Source organism: Lutra lutra, chromosome 1 (genome assembly GCF_902655055.1).
Source record: "Lutra lutra chromosome 1, mLutLut1.2, whole genome shotgun sequence".
Taxonomy (NCBI): Eukaryota; Metazoa; Chordata; class Mammalia; order Carnivora; family Mustelidae; genus Lutra; species Lutra lutra.
This window is the reverse complement of record NC_062278.1, coordinates 129,716,954-129,736,407: the sequence shown is the minus strand read 5'-3', so window position 1 is coordinate 129,736,407 and position 19,454 is coordinate 129,716,954.

Sequence of the window (19,454 nt, the reverse complement as noted above, 5' to 3'; positions counted from 1 at the left end):
AGACATGCCCTTCAATTCAGAGAAGTTTCCTTAATTTCTTCATGGATGAATGAATGTCTCCCTTCCATTTTCTTTTTTCTTTCTTTTGGGAATTCCTATTATTTAGATTCTGGATGTCTGGGACTTTCTCAAAGTGTTCTGTGATTTCTCCTAGACTATATCCCTTTTATTTTTTTTCTTCTTATTTTTACGTTCTAGGAGGTATCTTTAATTTTATCTTCCCATCCTTCCATTGAGCTTTTCATCAATCACATTTTTATGTGATTTTTAATTTTCAAGATTTTTAATTTTCAAGATTGTATCTTTGCTCCCTAAATGTTAACGTTGATAGCCTCCTCTTCTTTTGTTTCATGGAGATCTCTCCTTCTAGCTATCAGAAAACATTACTGATAGAGTTTTGTTGTTGCTGCTGTTGTTACTGTTTTCTTCTTGCATTTCCCCCAAGTTGCTTTTTCTCCCATTTGGTTCGATCCTATGTTTTAAATTTGAGGACTTTTTCTATTTTCTGGTTATGTTTGATTGTCCCCTTATGTTTAAGATGAGGAAACTGAAAGTCTGATCAGGAGCTCTGTGCAAGTGGTTAGAATGCCCCTATCATGAATGTCACATTGTGAAGTGCTGGCTGAACTTTTCTTTGGAAAACTTCAATTTCATTAACTTGCAGTCTATTATCCTAGCCTTGTCAGGCTCCTCAAAGAAGGTTTTTCTGGTCTCCTTCCTAGAAGGTCAAGTCTGGCTACCAGAGTCCTGAGGGCTACTAGGGAAAAGGGGACTGGCAGCCTCAAATCCAGTACATGAGCTTGCATGTAATCCCTCTCTTTCTCTTATGGCAACCTTGCCTCACATGGGCCTGAGGCATCCAGACAGAGACCTTCTCTTCTCTTCTCTCCAGAAAAGAAGCCTCCAATATTCTGGAAGGGTAAAGAAAGAGCAGTTGTCCACCTTCCCGCAGTGGATGGGAGTTAGAGAATCACATTTTATCCCAATTTTAAGTCTGTTTTCATTTCCACTCAAAGGGTACCGGAAAAAGCATGTCCTGAGCCTTTTGAGAGCTTGTGGTTAGAAACCCGTTCACTTTTCAGCTGTCCTGACTATAGTCTTTAGATTCACTTGCTTTATGCTACGTTACATATGACTTGTACATCAACAATCCAGCTTTCAAAATTATTGTTGTTGCTGCTCTTCTCATAGTTTCTTTGTCCTTCAAGATTTATGCCTTTTATTTTTTTAATATCATTTTAGTAGCATTTTGGAGAAGACCCTTATATTTATAAATAGACAGATAAAATGATGGCTTGATACCTAAGGCTAGAACTGGTAGCTCACTGTTACCAATGGACAGCAAACATACAGAGTTGCCAGGTTTTCCAAAATATGCAGGACTAGGATGAATATAAACCTTTTCCCCTATCTCCAAAGCAGTAGGCTAGGAGGGTAGGCTTTAAATTTGAAGGTGTAAAAGGAACTTCTCCCCACGATAGATGGTGAGCTTAGGAAACTTATTGTCACAAGAATTGGTACAGGCTATTTATTTACATGCAGTTGTTTTTTCAAATGTTCAGAAAAAAAAACAAAAACAAGAAAATGGAGTTGTAGTAGATGACATAGGGAGCAGGTATTTCAGACCCATTAGGTGACCATCTTTCTCCACTCTAGCCCTTGGCTTCTGCCCTCATCCACATTCTGAGTTTAATATCCCAAGAGCCCATCTCTGGCTCCTGGCCACAGCCACTCAACTCAGACCCACCCAGCAGAAAGTTGCTTTTCCATTGTTTTGGCTGGCTGATAGAAGGAGCATCCCAGTGTCTATGTAAAGAACTCTAGCTAGCTATGTTCTTAGCTATAGCTAAGTAGTTAAGTACTATAGCTAAATAAATAGTTCATTCAGGAAAGTAACTGAAATAGTTATCAGCTGTTTCCCAAATCTTTGAGAGAGTCTTTCTCTAAGACCTCCTTTAATAAAAAAAGCCAACACCATTCCCATGATCTGCAAAGCCCAGAAGATGGAGAAGGGCCTTGGTACAAATGGACCAACATAGCACAGAGGTGTCTGTGCCTCCTGGTTCAGAAGGTAGGTCTCCCCCTGGTGCCAGACCCCGAGCACTACAACCCACCTCACTTTCCCAAGGGCTTCGGGCACCCAGCCTCCCTGGGACCATTCTTTCAGGAACACAAGCCAGAAAACCACAGGGTCTGAAGCAGCCGCCAGCCTCCAGAAAGCCACGGGCATGGACGGGCCACCCCCTCAGTCTTGTCCCTTCCCGTTCACCCTCAAGGGAATATAAAAATATAGAAAGGGCTGGAGAGAGGGCACTACCAGGTAAAAACTTCTTCTGCAGGTTGAGAGATTTCATTTTGATCCTGTCTTCAGTGCTGTGTTATGATACAGCAATGTCATGATCACTTCACAGCCATGGAAGGAATTATTTTCACTGACATCTTTCATTTCTGATCCCCTCATCCTCATGTGTCTGCCTGCTGACAAACCAGAGCTGTCAGAACTACCTGTCACTGCAGGGGGAAAAATACCTTTTTGACAACTGTATCTTCCTCCAGCACACTCTTTGTACCCGGTGTCTGCTTCCCAACCCGTGTTTGTGACATTTTTGTTATTTCAAAGGGTCTCATGAAATTCTCCAGAAAGGAATCTCAAACCCAATTAATTTAAATTCATTTTTGTGTTGAATGTGCTACATGACATATTTAGGAGGGAGCGTGTGCATCATAAAGTGAGGCAGTGGGAGGGCCTTGCTGTAAAGAAACAGCCTCCCTCATTAAAAGCAAACCCAGGACTCTCCAAGGACCAGACCAGGGAAGGGCTCCAGGAGGGGCCTCAGGGTGGCGGCTGCAGGGTTGGGTGGGGGATGCTTGATTCTAATTCTGATGCTAGCTCCATGCTGGTGGGGAGATTTTTCTAGGTGGAAATAAATAGTCCTTCCTGAATTTTCCCCCAAATAACACCACGCAGTGACAATAACAACTTGCCCTTTCCTCCGCCAATCCTGCCTTCCCATTCAACAAGCCACGTCAGGCCCCAGAAGTCTGCCTCTGCATTACAAACTCCCAGCTTGCCTGCTCCGTCCTCTGATTCCTGAGTCAGGCTGTTTTTGTTTGTTTTCACTTCTGGTTTAATAAAGACCAACAGCAAATAAAAGGGAAATATGGTTTGCAGAGAAGACATTTCAATGGGGAATTGCTTGTTCTCCAAGTTCAATAGCAACCTTTTGGCTTTCGATTTGGGATGGCGGCCTTTGAATATGCTTTATCCTGTCCCCCTGCAGGATCACACAAAAGTGTCAGTGACACTTGGCAAAAAGAATAAATCCATGGCAGCCCCTTAAATGTAAGGAAGAGTGTCATCAATGGATCAGAAACGATAAAAAATTCATGGACAGTAGAACACAGATGTGACTGAATCATTGCCCTCGGAACCATGAGGGAGAAGGCTCTAGCATCCCTGATAGAGCTGCTTCCCAGGGGAGCCCCAGAGGGTCTGCCAGCATGAGTTTAGCTGTGGAGTGATAATCAGAATCACTAGTTGGAGGACGACCAGGACTACCTACAGCTGTGGTTTCCAAATTGTGTTGAGTCACATGCTCTTGTCATTAAAAAGAAAATAATAAGCACACATCCACAATTAATATAAATTTATTTATAAATTATATATATATACACTATGCTCATTAGCAAATACTTCTGCATAATGTATATTTAAGTGAGATTAGTCGTTAAGCATCACGAGTGAGACGTTATCTTCCAAATAGTCTTCATGATAGTTCTGAATTTTAGGGAGCCCATCCCCATCAGAGCTCATGAAGTCATCATTATTTTCATCACATAATGCAGTGAATGAAAGAAAGTATCGGCTTTGCGATTCTCCGGTTGTTTACTAGTGTTGGCATTTTGAAATTCTCTTTGATTCACATTTTTTATGCCGGAATTTTTAATCACTTAACCATTTTGCAAGGATTACATTTTTTTAAATGGAATGTATTATCCATAAATCTCCTTACCCAAGAAGATACAAACTGCAATTCAGCACAAGACAATCAAACAAGCAAACAAGTGGATTAGGAATTCCTATTCTCACTTCAAGAATGACAATCCATATGCTAAAGTTAGGAAGCCTTACCACCTTACATACTTTAGATAAATTCATGTCAGTAAAAGTGCTAAGCTTTTCTTTGCCCACCTAAGGGATTGATGTCACATAACTCTCCAGGAGAGCACGCCTGGCACTCACTGGGGTGTTAGCCTCTGGGGTGGGTGACCCAGTGCCTCCCTGGGTCACAGAGGGGTGGTCTGCAGCTTCTGTACCTGGCTGGCTCTGAGCCCAGTGTGGGTGTCGGAGACAATGGGCAGGAGAGACTGTGCATCTCCCACCCTCCTCAGCAGACCAGGAGACAGAGATGAGGGCTACGCCACTCAAGAGTAAAACAGTGCTGTGACCAGGGTCAAGGCTAATGTATCCAGGCAGTGGTGGGCATTATGAACCTGTGTGTCTGCCCAAGTTCAACAGCAGCACTCCCCACGAGGTCTTGCACAGTGCAAAAGGGCCCTTGTGTGCCCTCCATACCAAAAGGCCTTGTCTTCCACTCATGAATGTGAAAAGTCAGCCAAGGGTCGCAAAGCCTTTGAGAAAAATCAGCAGCATGGAAGAAGAAACCAAGATGAACCAAAACCATAACAACAACAACAACAAAAGAATCAAGGAAAAGAAAACAATTTAAAAATGGTACTTCTCGGAGGAGTCAAGATGGCGGAGAAGTAGCAGGCTGAGACTACTTCGGGTAGCGGGAGATCAGCTAAATAGCTTATCTAAAGATTGCAAACACCTACAAATCCAACGGGAGATTGAAGAGAAGAAGAACAGCAATTCCAGAAACATAAAATCAACCACTTTCTGCAAGGTAGGACTGGCGGAGAAGTGAATCCAAAGCGACGGGAAGATAGACCTCGGGGGGAGGGGCCGGCTCCCGGCGAGCGGCGGAGCAACTGAGCAAAATCAGGACTTTTAAAAGTCTGTTCCGCTGAGGGACATCGCTCCAGAGGCTTAACTGGGGTGAAGCCCAGGCGGGGTAAGCGCGGCCTCAGGTCCCGCAGGGTCGCAGAAGGATCGGGGGTGTCTCAGTGTCGCAGAGCTTACCGGTATTAGAACGGGGAAGCCGGCTGCAGAGACAGAGCCGAGGAGTGACTCTCAGCTCAGGGTTGCCTTGAACCGGTCGCAGGCTCGGTCAGCTCGGAGCACGGCCGGAGGCCAGGGGGTCGGGAGTCATATGGCGCTGTTCTCTGAGGGCGCACTGAGGAGTGGGGCCCCGGGCTCTCGGCTCCTCCGGGCCGGAGACCAGGAGGCCGCCATCTTCATTCCCGTCCTCCGGACTCTACGGAAAGCGCTCAGGGAACAAAAGCTCCCGAAAGCGAACCCGAGCGGATGACTCAGCGCGGCCCCGGGTAAGGGCGGTGCAACTCCGCCTGGGGCAAAGACGCTTGAGAATCACTACAACGGGCCCCTCCCCCAGAAGAGCTACGGGAAACCCAGCCAGGACCAAGTTCACCTACCAAGGAGAGCGGCGGAATTCCAGAGGAGAAGAAAGCAAAGCACGGAACTCATGGCTTTCTCCCCATGATTTTTTAGCCTTGCAGTTAATTTAATTTTTTTTTCTTTTTCAATTTTTTTTTCTTTTTCTCTTCTTCTGCTAAATTTTTTTAACTTTTACCATTTTCTTTTCTTTAACGTTTTTAAATAGTTTATCTAATATATATATATTTTTTCCTCTTTTTATATTTTTTCTTTATCGGCTTTCTTTTTTTTAATAGTTTTTTTTTTCTTTCTTTCTGACCCCTTTTTATCCCCTTTCTCCCCCCTCACAATTCAGGATCTATTCTGATTTGGCTAAAGCATATTTTCCTGGGGTTGTTGCCACCCTGTTAGTATTTTACTTGCTCCTTCATAAACTCTTATCTGGACAAAATGACAAGGCGGAAAAATTCACAACAAAAAAAAGAACAAGAGGCAATACCAAAGGCTAGGGACCTAATCAATACAGACATTGGTAATATGTCAGATATAGAGTTCAGAATGACGATTCTCAAGGTTCTAGCCGGGCTTGAAAAAGGCATGGAAGATATTAAAGCAACCCTCTCGGGAGATATAAAAGCCCTTTCTGGAGAAATAAAAGAACTAAAATCTAACCAAGTTGAAATCAAAAAAGCTATTAATGAGGTGCAATCAAAAATGGAGGCTCTCACTGCTAGGATAAATGAGGCAGAAGAAAGAATTAGCGATATAGAAGACCAAATGACAGAGAATAAAGAAGCTGAGCAAAAGAGGGACAAACAGCTACTGGACCACGAGGGGAGAATTCGAGAGATAAGTGACACCATAAGACGAAACAACATTAGAATAATTGGGATTCCAGAAGAAGAGGAAATAGAGAGGGGAGCAGAAGGTATATTGGAGAGAATTATTGGAGAGAATTTCCCCAATATGGCAAAGGGAACAAGCATCAAAATCCAGAAGGTTCAGAGAACCCCCCTCAAAATCAATAAGAATAGGTCTACACGCCGTCACCTAAGAGTAAAATTGACAAGTCTTAGTGACAAAGAAAAGATCCTGAGAGCAGCCCGGGAAAAGAAGTCTGTAACGTACAATGGTAAAAATATTAGATTGGCAGCAGACTTATCCACAGAGACCTGGCAGGCCAGAAAGAGCTGGCATGATATATTCAGAGTACTAAATGAGAAAAACATGCAGCCAAGAATACTATATCCAGCTAGGCTATCCTTGAAAATAGAAGGAGAGATTAAAAGCTTCCAGGACAAACAAAAACTGAAAGAATTTGCAAACACCAAACCAGCTCTACAGGAAATATTGAAAGGGGTCCTCTAAGCAAAGAGAGACCCTAAAAGTAGTAGATCAGAAAGAAACAGAGACAATATACAATAACAGTCACCTTACAGGCAATACAATGGCACTAAATTCATATCTCTCAATACTTACCCTGAATGTTAATGGGCTAAATGCCCCAATCAAAAGACACAGGGTATCAGAATGGATAAAAAAACAAAACCCATCCATATGTTGCCTACAAGAAACTCATCTTACACCCGATGACACCTCTAGGTTTAAAGTGAGGTGGGGGGAAAAAATTTACCATGCTAATGGACATCAGAAGAAAGCAGGAGTGGCAATCCTTATATCAGATCAATTAGATTTTAAGCCAAAGACTATAATAAGAGATGAGGAAGGACACTATATCATACTCAAAGGAACTGTCCAACAAGAAGATCTAACAATTTTAAATATCTATGCCCCTAACGTGGGAGCAGCCAACTATATAAACCAATTAATAACAAAATCAAAGAAACACATCGACAAGAATACAATAATAGTAGGGGATTTTAACACTCCCCTCACTGAAATGGACAGATCATCCAAGCAAAAGATCAACAAGGAAATCAAGGCCTTAAATGACACACTGGACCAGATGGACATCACAGATATATTCAGAACATTTCATCCCAAAGCAACAGAATACACATTCTTCTCTAGTGCACATGGAACGTTCTCCAGAATAGATCACATTCTTGGTCCTAAATCAAGTCTCAACCGGTATCAAAAGATTGGGATCATTCCCTGCATATTTTCAGACCACAATGCTCTAAAGCTAGAACTCAATAACAAGAGGAAATTTGGAAAGAACCCAAATACATGGAGACTAAACAGCATCCTTCTAAAGAATGAATGGGTCAACCAGGAAATCAAAGAAGAATTGAAAAAATTTATGGAAACAAATGAAAATGAAAACACAACGGTTCAGAATCTGTGGGACACAACAAAGGCAGTCCTGAGAGGAAAATATATAGCGGTACAAGCCTTTCTCAAGAAACAAGAAAGGTCTCAGGTACACAACCTAACCCTACACCTAAAGGAGCTGGAGAAAGAACAAGAAAGAAACCCTAAACCCAGCAGGAGAAGAGAAATCATAAAGATCAGAGCAGAAATCAATGAAATAGAAACCAAAAAAACAATAGAACAAATCAACGAAACTAGGAGCTGGTTCTTTGAAAGAATTAATAAGATTGATAAACCCCTGGCCAGACTTATCAAAAAGAAAAGAGAGAGGACCCAAATAAATAAAATCATGAATGAAAGAGGAGAGATCACAACGAACACCAAAGAAATACAGACAATTATAAGAACATACTATGAGCAACTCTACGCCAACAACTTTGACAATCTGGAAGAAATGGATGCATTCCTAGAGACATATAAACTACCACAACAGAACCAGGAAGAAATAGAAAGCCTGAACAGACCCATAACCAGTAAGGAGATTGAAACAGTCATCAAAAATCTCCAAACAAACAAAAGCCCAGGGCCAGATGGCTTCCCGTGGGAATTCTACCAAACATTTAAAGAAGAACTAATTCCTATTCTCCTGAAACTGTTCCAAAAAATAGCAATAGAAGGAAAACTTCCAAACTCATTTTATGAGGCCAGCATCACCTTGATCCCAAAACCAGACAAGGATCCCAACAAAAAAGAGAACTACAGACCAATATCCTTGATGAACACAGATGCAAAAATTCTCGCCAAAATACTAGCCAATAGGATTCAACAGTACGTTAAAAGGATTATTCACCACGACCAAGTGGGATTTATTCCAGGGCTGCAAGGCTGGTTCAACATCCGAAAATCAATCAATGTGATACAACACATTAATAAAAGAAAGAACAAGAACCATATGATACTCTCCATAGATGCTGAAAAAGCATTTGACAAAGTACAGCATCCCTTCCTGATCAAAACTCTTCAAAGTGTAGGGATAGACGGCACATACCTCAATATTATCAAAGCCATCTATGAAAAACCCACCGCAAATATCATTCTCAATGGAGAAAAACTGAAAGCTTTTCCGCTAAGGTCAGGAACACGGCAGGGATGTCCGTTATCACCACTGCTATTCAACATAGTACTAGAAGTCCTAGCCTCAGCAATCAGACAACAAAAGGAAATTAAAGGCATCCAAATCGGCAAAGAAGAAGTCAAACTATCACTCTTCGCAGATGATATGATACTCTATGTGGAAAACCCAAAAGACTCCACTCCAAAACTGCTAGAACTTGTACAGGAATTCAGTAAAGTGTCAGGATATAAAATCAATGCACAGAAATCAGTTGCATTTCTCTACACCAACAACAAGACAGAAGAAAGAGAAATTAGGGAGTCCATCCCATTTACAATTGCACCCAAAACTATAAGATACCTAGGAATAAACCTAACCAAAGAAACTAAGAATCCATACTCAGAAAACTATAAAGTACTCATGAAAGAAATTGAGGAAGACACAAAGAAATGGAAAAATGTTCCATGCTCCTGGATTGGAAGAATAAATATTGTGAAAATGTCTATGCTACCTAAAGCAATCTACACATTTAATGCAATTCCTATCAAAGTACCATCCATTTTTTTCAAAGAAATGGAACAAATAATCCTAAAATTTATATGGAACCAGAAAAGACCTCGAATAGCCAGCGGAATATTGAAAAAGAAAGCCAAAGTTGGTGGCATCACAATTCCGGACTTCAAGCTCTATTACAAAGCTGTCATCATCAAGACAGCATGGTACTGTCACAAAAGCAGACACATAGATCAGTGTAACAGAATAGAGAGCCCAGAAATGGACCCTCAACTCTATGGTCAACTCATCTTCGACAAAGCAGGAAAGAATGTCCAATGGAACAAAGACAGCCTCTTCAATAAATGGTGTTGGGAAAATTGGACAGCCACATGCAGAAAAATGAAATTGGATCATTTCCTTACACCACACACGAAAATAGACTCAAAATGGATGAAGGATCTCAATGTGAGAAAGGAATCCATCAAAATCCTCGAGGAGAACACAGGCAGAAACCTCTTCGACGTCAGCCGCAGCAACATCTTCCTAGGAACATCACCAAAGGCAAGGGAAGCAAGGGCAAAAATGAACTTTTGGGATTTTATCAAGATCAAAAGCTTTTGCACAGCAAAGGAAACAGTGAACAAAACCAGAAGACAACTGACAGAATGGGAGAAGATATTTGCAAATGACATATCAGATAAAGGGCTAGTGTCCAAAATCTATAAAGAACTTAGCAAACTCAACACCCAAAGAACAAATAATCCAATCAAGAAATGGGCAGAGGACATGAACAGACATTTCTGCAAAGAAGACATCCAGATGGCCAACAGACACATGAAAAAGTGCTCCATATCACTCGGCATCAGGGAAATACAAATCAAAACCACCATGAGATATCACCTCACACCAGTCAGAATGGCTAAAATGAACAAGTCAGGAAATGACAGATGCTGGCGAGGATGCGGAGAAAGGGGAACCCTCCTACACTCTTGGTGGGAATGCAAGCTGGTGCAACCACTCTGGAAAACAGCATGGAGGTTCCTCAAAATGTTGAAAATAGAACTACCCTATGACCCTGCAATTGCACTGCTGGGTATTTACCCTAAAGATACAAACATAGTGATCCGAAGGGGCACGTGCACCCGAATGTTTATAGCAGCAATGTCTACAATAGCCAAACTATGGAAAGAACCTAGATGTCCATCTACAGACGAATGGATAAAGAAGATGTGGTATATATACACAATGGAATACTATGCAGCCATCAAAAGAAATGAAATCTTGCCATTTGCGACGACGTGGATGGAACTAGAGGGTATCATGCTTAGCGAAATAAGTCAATCGGAGAAAGACAACTATCATATGATCTCCCTGATATGAGGGAGAGGAGATGCAACATGGGGGGTCGAGGGGGTAGGAGAAGAGTAAATGAAACAAGATGGGATTGGGAGGGAGACAAACCATAAGTGACTCTTAATCTCACAAAACAAACTGAGGGTTGATGGGGGGAGGGGGTTGGGAGAGGGGGTGGGGTTATGGATATCGGGGAGGGTATGTGCTATGGTGAGTGTTGTGAAGTGTGTCAACCTGGCGATTCGCAGACCTGTACCCCTGGGGATAAAAATATATGTTTATAAACCTGTAAAAAAAAAAAAAAAAAAAAAGAAAGAAAGGATGAATCCCCAAGTTTTGTAGCAACATGGTCGGGACTGGAAGAGATTATGCTGAGTGAAATAAGTCAAGCAGAGAGAGTCAATTATCATATGGTTTCACTTATTTGTGGAGCATAACAAATAGCATGGAGGAAAAGGGGAGATCGAGAGGAGAAGGGAGTTGAGGGAAATTGGAAGGGGAGGTGAACCATGAGAGACTATGGACTCTGAAAAACGATCTGAGAATTTTGAAGGGGTGGGGGGTGGGAGGTTGGGGGCACCAGGTGGTGGGTATTGTAGAGGGCATGGATTGCATGGAGCACTGGGTGTGGTGCAAAAATAATGAATACTGTTATGCTGAAAAAAATAAAAAAATTAAAAAAAAAAAAACCACATTGAGATACCACCTTACACCAGTTAGAATGCCCAAAATTAACAAGACAGTAAACAACAAGTGTTGGAGAGAATGTGGAGAAAGGGAAACCCTCTTACACTGTAGTTGGGATTTCAAGTTGGTGCAGCGACTTTGTAAAACAGTGTGGATATTCCTTAAGAAATTAAAAATAGAGGGACGCCTGGGTGGCTCAGTTGGTTAAGCAGCTGCCTTTGGCTCGGGTCATGATCCCAGCATCCTGGGATCGAGTCCCACATCAGGCTCCTTGCTCGGCAGGGAGCCTGCTTCTCCCTCTGCCTCTGCCTGCCATTCTGTCTGCCTGCGCTCGCTCTCTCTCCCTCTCTCTCTGACAAATAAATAAAAAAAAAAATCTTTTAAAAATAGAGCCTGCAATTGCACTACTGGGTATTTACCCCAAAGATACAGATGTAGTGAAAAGAAGGGCCATCTGTAACCCAATGTTCATAGCAGCAATGGCCACAGTCGCCAAACTGTGGAAAGAGCCAAGATGCCCTTCAATGTACAAATGGGTAAAGAAGATATGGTTCATATATACAATGGAATATTATGCCTCCATCAGAAAGGATGAATACCCAACTTTTGAATGAACATGAACAGGACTGGAAGAGATTATGCTGAGTGAAATAAGTCAAGCAGAGAAAGTCAATTATCATATGGTTTCACGTACTTGTGGAGCACAAGGGATAACACGAAGGACATTGGAGAAGGAAAGGAGAAGGGAGTTGGGAGAAATCACAGGGAGAGATGAACCACGAGAGATTGTGGACTCTGAGAAACAAACTGAGGGTCTTGGAGGGAGGGGTTTGGGGGGCTGGTGAGCCGGGTGGTGGGTATTATGGAGGGCAAAGGCACATATTGCATGGAGCACTGGGTGTGATTCATGAACAATGAATCTTGGAACACAGAAAAAATAAAATAAAGTTTAAATTAAAAAAAAATGGTACTTCTCACTTGGGTTCTTGGAGTTATTGAGACAACATTTAAAAGGATTAACTACCTCTTTTTTCACCTAGGGCTACAGAAGGAGTCCTTGGGTATTATAACTGCTCAGTGGTTGTGGTAAAAACACAAGCCAACCCAAATGATAAAATGGTACTGAACCTAATTCACACACATGCGCATGAGTATAAGCAAAACCAGAGACATCTGAATAAAATTGGTGGGTTCTGTAAAATGTTAGTGTCTTGGGTGTGATATCACACTATAGTTCTGCAAAGTATCGGGAAAATAGGGCAAAGTGTACAAAAGATCTCTCTGTATTATTTAGAAGTACATATGAATCTATGAAAATCCCAATGGCAGGGATAGAGATATATACCTTCTAGCGGCGAGTGGATGTGGACAATAAATGAGAGACAGTGAACAAGGAATAGATACATCTATAAAATGTAAAAGCCAGGTATGAGAACTACAGTTACCAGGAATACTGCTTAACAGTATAGAATAGAGGTAGTTAGTGAAGGCTGGCATTGAATCCAATTATAAACAAAAGACAGCCAATGTTAACGATAGTCACTTAACTCAATAAGCATATGTGGCAAAATAATTAGTAAGAGTAAATTATGATTGCACAAAATGATAAAAAGAACCGTCTAGAAATAAGACACAACCATGACAAATTGTCAACAGAGATCCCATTATGGAAGCTGCAGGCCTAGGAACGTGAAATTCCTTCATGGTCAAATGAAGGCAGATTTGTCCTCTATTAATCAGAAAAAGAAATTCTAAGCACAACAGTAGCCAGCTTTAGAAATCCTTCTTTCTCAACTACAGAAGCTCTCTGCAGTGTAGTATATACCAACACAAATCATGTTTGCAGAGGGCAGTTGGGGCAGGAAGCCAGACGGTGAAAGAGACCAACAGACTTGCAGTGTTTTTGCGAAGATCAAATGAGGTCATATTATTTTTATTCAAGGGTCTAATTTACTATTTAACAGGCAATAGACATTTGTGTTTCTCAGAATAGTATAAGCAATGCTACAGTAACAAATAAACTCCCAAGTCTCAGGGTCTTGACATGAAAATGTTTATTTATTACTCAGATAAATTATAAGGCCGGTCCAATAGCCCTCCTCCATCTTGTAGCTAAAACACAGGGAATATGAGATCTCAAGGTCAATGTGGCTAGGAAAAACTGGTTTGGAGGATTTTGTAAGATGTAAGTGCGAGCCTGGAGCCAGCTCATCAGGACAGTGCACCTGCATCCCACTGGGCAGAATTCTGTCACATGTTTCTAACGTAACTGCAAAGGAGGCTGGGGAGTGTGGTCCTCCTGCCTGGACAAAACAGTATGGAGGGCCCAAATCCCTCTGGAAGCGGTGACCCTGCCCTCCTGCTAGGCTGCCATTCCGCTGCTGTTACCTCTAAGGTCCTAACAGTAACGAGAGCAAAGCCTGACACTTCCTATCCGGCACTGGCCACTTTTCATTGTTTTGGTTTATGCAACAACCCTACCAAAGAAGTTTATAATTTATTATTATAAATCAAGACTTGGGGACGTTGAAATTGCCTGAAGTCATAAGCTAGTGAATATTTGTCTTATTACCAGTACTTTCTCTACTTAGCGTATCCTCCAAGGGGCTGGGGAGCCTCGGCACAGACTCTCTGGAAGGCTCCAGCCCCTCCCAGCTCTAAGCCACCTGCCTGGTACATAACCATTGGAACATCTGTAAAAAGCTTCCTTCCACAGTAATTTTTTCTTTGATTTACTGGTTGTGTTAAAATTGTTGTTCTGTAATGGTCAAGTCTGGAGGATGTTGCACTTAAAGAGAAAATTGCCTTAAATAAAAACAAATGTTACTAAAATCCCTTCTCTCCCAATGAAATGATTCTCCTGTATTTTGTTCTCCTTGTGAGCACACCAAAAAAGCTTCTTTGGTCTATTATTTCCCAATTACCTCCTCTAGTGTTAGCTGAGAGCAGAGAAGGAAGATGGGATCATGAGGCTCATAACATTTGATCTTTTTCCAGGCTTCAGCAAACCTGTAAATCACTTTCATAAGCTAAATCAATATCAGGTGTCACCTGGTGGCAGGTAAGGGCAATTCGATGGCTTTTCTAATACCTTGCAGGCATTGATTTTCCCACAGATCAGGAGAGAGGAGGCTGAATAGGGAATGGAGAAGCAGGCAAAGGCAAAGTGACCGTGCCGCTCGGCAGGTGGGATCGGACGATCTCAGGCCTCACATCTGCCCTGACTTCGCCTCGATTTCCCAGCTGCCACAGGCACGGCCCATCTCCCTTGGAGCACTCCCAGGGCCAGAAGGCCAGAGAAGGCTGCTTAGCACCGGTGGGTAAGAATCAACCCGGACCCCGCATTCACCAACTGAAATAGGGCAGTTCTCTGTTTCAAAGGGCTGAACGACCCAGACAGCCTGACTAAACAATGGCCTCAGAGAATGTGAGGTGGAAAACATTCTCCTCAACGTCTGCTCCCCACCAGCAGCAGCCCCTAGGAACTGGTTAGAAATGCGAATTCTCAGGCCCCACCTCACACCTACTGGGGCAGAGCATCCAGGGGGCTGGGCCCAGCCATCAGGGCTATAACAAGCCCAAGGAGATCCTCTCGTGTGCTACAGTTTGAGAACTGTTGTACCGGAAGAACTTCCAGAGATCATTAGGCTGAGCTCCTCATTTCCTGGAAATGGAAAGTCAGAACCAGAGACAGTTGTGGTCTATCAGGATGGAACCCAGTTTCTTGGCCCCGCTTCAGTACCACCCTTTGCTGCTTCCTCTGGGTGGCTGACCCAGCACGCTGGAGTTGAGTGGGGGGACCCTCCAGAATACAGAATGACTGTCGTGACACGGGGCTGAAGCCCGGAGCCCGGAGCTGGGAGGCCCTGTTGGGGACACAGGTGAGAGCTGCCTCTGCACTGAAGGTAAGCCACTGACTGCTCAGAGAGCGAGCAGACTGAGAATGCCCCAAGTTCCAGCAGCATAGTTGCTGCTGCCCTGAATCCCAGATAGACCCTCAGATGCATTTGTTATGGGGAAGCACGTCCAGGCCAGACAGTGGCAAGCTTGCTTCTTGGGCATGCCTCTTCCCTGAGAAAGGGCAAAAGCAGAGGGATGTGCTTATCTCTCATCCTGGACAGCCCAGATTCTGTTCCTGCTTCCCAGGCCCTCCCATCTGGCCATCTCTCACCTGCTCATTGCCTTGTCCAATGTCACTGCCCTCTAGACACTCTTTATTCAAGGCTAGAGAAAGACACCTCCAACTAACCATATTTAAAATCTTTCCCTAGCTTCCCTCAGCTTCAGGAGGAAACCCATACTCCCTTCCTGGCATATTCTGTCCTCTGCAACTGATATCTGGCCCTCTCCACCCTCCCCTCCTGCTGCTTCCCTACCAGGGCTTCAGCCCACCAGGGATGCTACCCTCCCAGCTCTGCCACTTAATATCCACTTCTTCCAAGATCCAAAGTGAGGTCTGCCCCTCCGAAGATCCAGAACCCCCTCCCCAGCCACATCCCTCCAGAAGCCGTGCCTATTTCCAGCACAGCCCTAACCTCGGATCCAAAATACATTTGTCTGTCACACACACACACACACACACACACACACACGCCCTGCCGCAGACAGTGAGAGTCCAAGTGCGAAGTAATCTCACTGGTGATGACGTCCTGAAACCACTAGCATTTACGTACGTTCAGACGGTACCCGTGTCAGATATTTTTAATTGCTTGGGTATTGCCTCAACTTCTCTCCTTTGAGTACCATCTCAAGTAGGAGATGCAGGGAAATTTAAATTCCTATAGCTTCATGTTTTGTTCTGGTTTTTTTTTTTTTTTTTTTTAATCCTAATTATGCATTATCCTTCCCTGCTGGAAGATCCATGGAGAGGTGACCCCACCCAGCCCCTGCCTCTAAGCAAGACTGAAGGAGGCTTCTGGGCTCCTTTCTACAACAGGTGATGTCTACACCTCAGTCAGCTTGGAGAATGTACGGATCTGGATCCGATGCTGGGGGTGCCGCCTGCAGAGCAGGCCACATTCTCTCAGCCTTCCATTGTCAACAGGCAGAGTAAGAAACCCTTCAGGCTTGGCACGACTCAGCCTAGAGCATGTACCCAGGGAGACCTCTTTAAATATGCTTTGTGCTGCTTAAAATAAAAGTAACCGTGTCTCCTTGCTTTTATCTAAATTTAACCCCATTACTTTCACTATCTTGGTAATAAAGCAGATTGAAGTGTTTCGTGGAAGAGGGTTAAAATAGAAAGCTTGCTTTCCTTCTTATTTTCTTTCCTTTTTGTTTATATCCTGCTTCAGTTAAAAAAAAAAAAAAGTTGAGGCACTCAGGGAATATTGTAGGTCTTCACAAGCTCCCCGACTTACAGATGGAGAAATACTCAAACACCTCCACTTGTCATTTGAAGCCTAGACCATGTTTTCTACAAGTAGAGGCTTCATTAATGGTGGTTCCCAAAGAAACAACAGCTAAGGTGAGGCAGGAATGGCAACTGCCAACCTTGAGCCTGCTGTAGGCACTGGGGTCATCAGAGGATGACCAGGAAAACAAATGAACCGGGCAGATTGGTAAGACTATTCACCAAGGAATCACAGACTTACACAGCCATGAGGGAGGGAAGCAAGTGAGGCCCCCAGTCAGGACACCCCTACCAGATGGGACACCTGGGTAGATCTCCCAGCTGTTCTTTGCAGCACCTCAACACAGGTTGGCCTGAGTGCCAGGACACAGCGCAAAGGATAGGACCTGCTCTTGGTCAGCAGAGAGGACAAAGCTGGCAGGTCTGCCAGGAGACTTTGGGTTCTCCTGAAGGAGCCCCGACTGCAGCTTCATTCAACCTGTTTCTCCACTTGGCATGAGTCATCCTATTTGTGTCTCCTTGCTCCAGAATCTAGCTGTTCTTCCTTGCCTAAAATAGCCCAAAAGCCTCACAGTTGGCTATTCCTATGTACCAGACTGGGAGAGAAGTGTTCCTAAAATGGATGTTTACCAACAGGCCCTCTCTTGCTTATTTTGGTATTGCCAGCCCCAGACTGTTCCTCTGGGGACCACTCCTTTGCTCAGCTCAAAGGAACCTGGGAGAACTCCCCAGAAAGTGAACCTGGGCTAGCTCTAGCCACTATCCTATGAGTCAGGATAGGCCAGGTTTTGCTGCACCAGCAAGCAACTTCAAAATCTCTGTGACATCACATGACAAAATTGTCTTAGGCCCATGGGAAGGTTCTACTCAGATTAGACACTCTGACCCATGGTGATAGAAGCTTCATCTTGACATGTGCTTCCATGACATCACATGACAAAATTGTCTTAGGCCCATGGGAAGGTTCTACTCAGATTAGACACTCTGACCCATGGTGATAGAAGCTTCATCTTGACATGTGCTTCCATAATCATCACAGCAATGGGAAAGAAGTCAGGTTCTTGAAGTCTTCTACCTGGAAGGAGCAGAGTTCATACTCACTCATAGTTCATTGGCCACAGTAAATCACTCAGCCCCATATGGAGGGAGATATAGAAGTACATGGAACCCCACAGAGAAGCCCTCGAAGAAGGACAGAAGCATGGTGCTATTACATGCTCAAAAGGTGGTGAATGAGCTAGAAATATCTGGTGAACAACCATAACCAGCATCAATTGGACCCAGAAAACACACTTTCCCAAACACAGCAAGCCCACAGGTCCTTCTCACACTGTTTGCCAAGAGCTATGTAGAACCATGCTGACACCTCCAGATACAAACCCAGTCTGTTCAGAGACCACACTCTCTCCCGTTTCTCCTAGGGGAGCTTTAATTATAGCAAACAGCCCTGTCATCTCTGCCATGGAATCCCAGGGTACCGGGGGAGAGTGAAAGCAATCTCTGCGTCACACGTCTGCTCTGTAGCCTCCTTGAAGAAATAGACCTGTTCTTTTTAAGGAAATTATAAATAGGAGGAAAATCCTAGAGCCTTCTCTACTCTCCCATTCTTGTGCCAAATAATTAGGTCCTTCCTGTTCCTCCTTTCCGGACTGTTGAAAGCACTTGCAAATCAAAATAGTAAAAACAAAACAAAACAAAACAAAAAACAGTTAACAAAAATTAAATATTGCAAGGAGATATAGTGTGTGTGGTCGGGGGTGGGAGAGTGAATAAAATAGATCTCCTCCAACCCACGTTCTCTCCCTCAGAAAGACTGTCTAAGAGACATACCCAGTTGGGCTGCAGGCTATGATATAATTAGAACAATATTGCCCAATTGCAAAGACATGTGCCTGTTTGCATGAAATGGAAGCATCTGCTGAAATTATTTGAGGTGTCCCATCACTAATTAAAAGAGCTTTCATTTATAGAGGACGCACCATATGGATGCTGTTGATTCTTGGGTTGCTGGATGTGAATGAGCACTGGGGGAGTTGTTGGGGCAGGTGTATGGTAAAGAATATCCAGCAAAATATGATCTAGCCTTCCAAAAATTCTCCTTACAAGGTGGTATGGGGGTGGGAGAGGTGCGTCTGGAAGTTTTAGGGAGGCACAGAAACGTGACATGTCATCCTGAATTGGACCCGGTTCGTCTGTGACCGCTTATGAAATTTACCCCTGGAACGTCGCTGTGTGTCTCCCTTTTACTTGTCAAACCACTACCTTGTCCTCACGGAGCCTTCCAGGTAAACAGGATCAGTTTCAGAATTTGTGGGACCCTGCACAAAATGAAAACACAGGGCCCCTTACTAAAAGTTATTAAGAATTTCAAGACAGCAATAGCAGAACATGAAACCAAGTGCAGGCTTTTCTGAATATGGGGCCTGTGTGCACCTGGAAAAAGCAAGACCTGCCGGACAAATAGGGACCAAGACGTAGGGAGGTTAAAGCAGAACCGTGCCAGACAATAGTCACCCTAGCTCATTTTAGCCTCTAAGGGGCTTCCACAGCCACACTGTGCTCTGAGGGCCACACAGCCCGTGCTCTTGGCAGGATGGACTCAGAGGGAAGCAAGGACTTGCTGTCACATCTCTGTATTAGGCAGAGTGATAAAACCC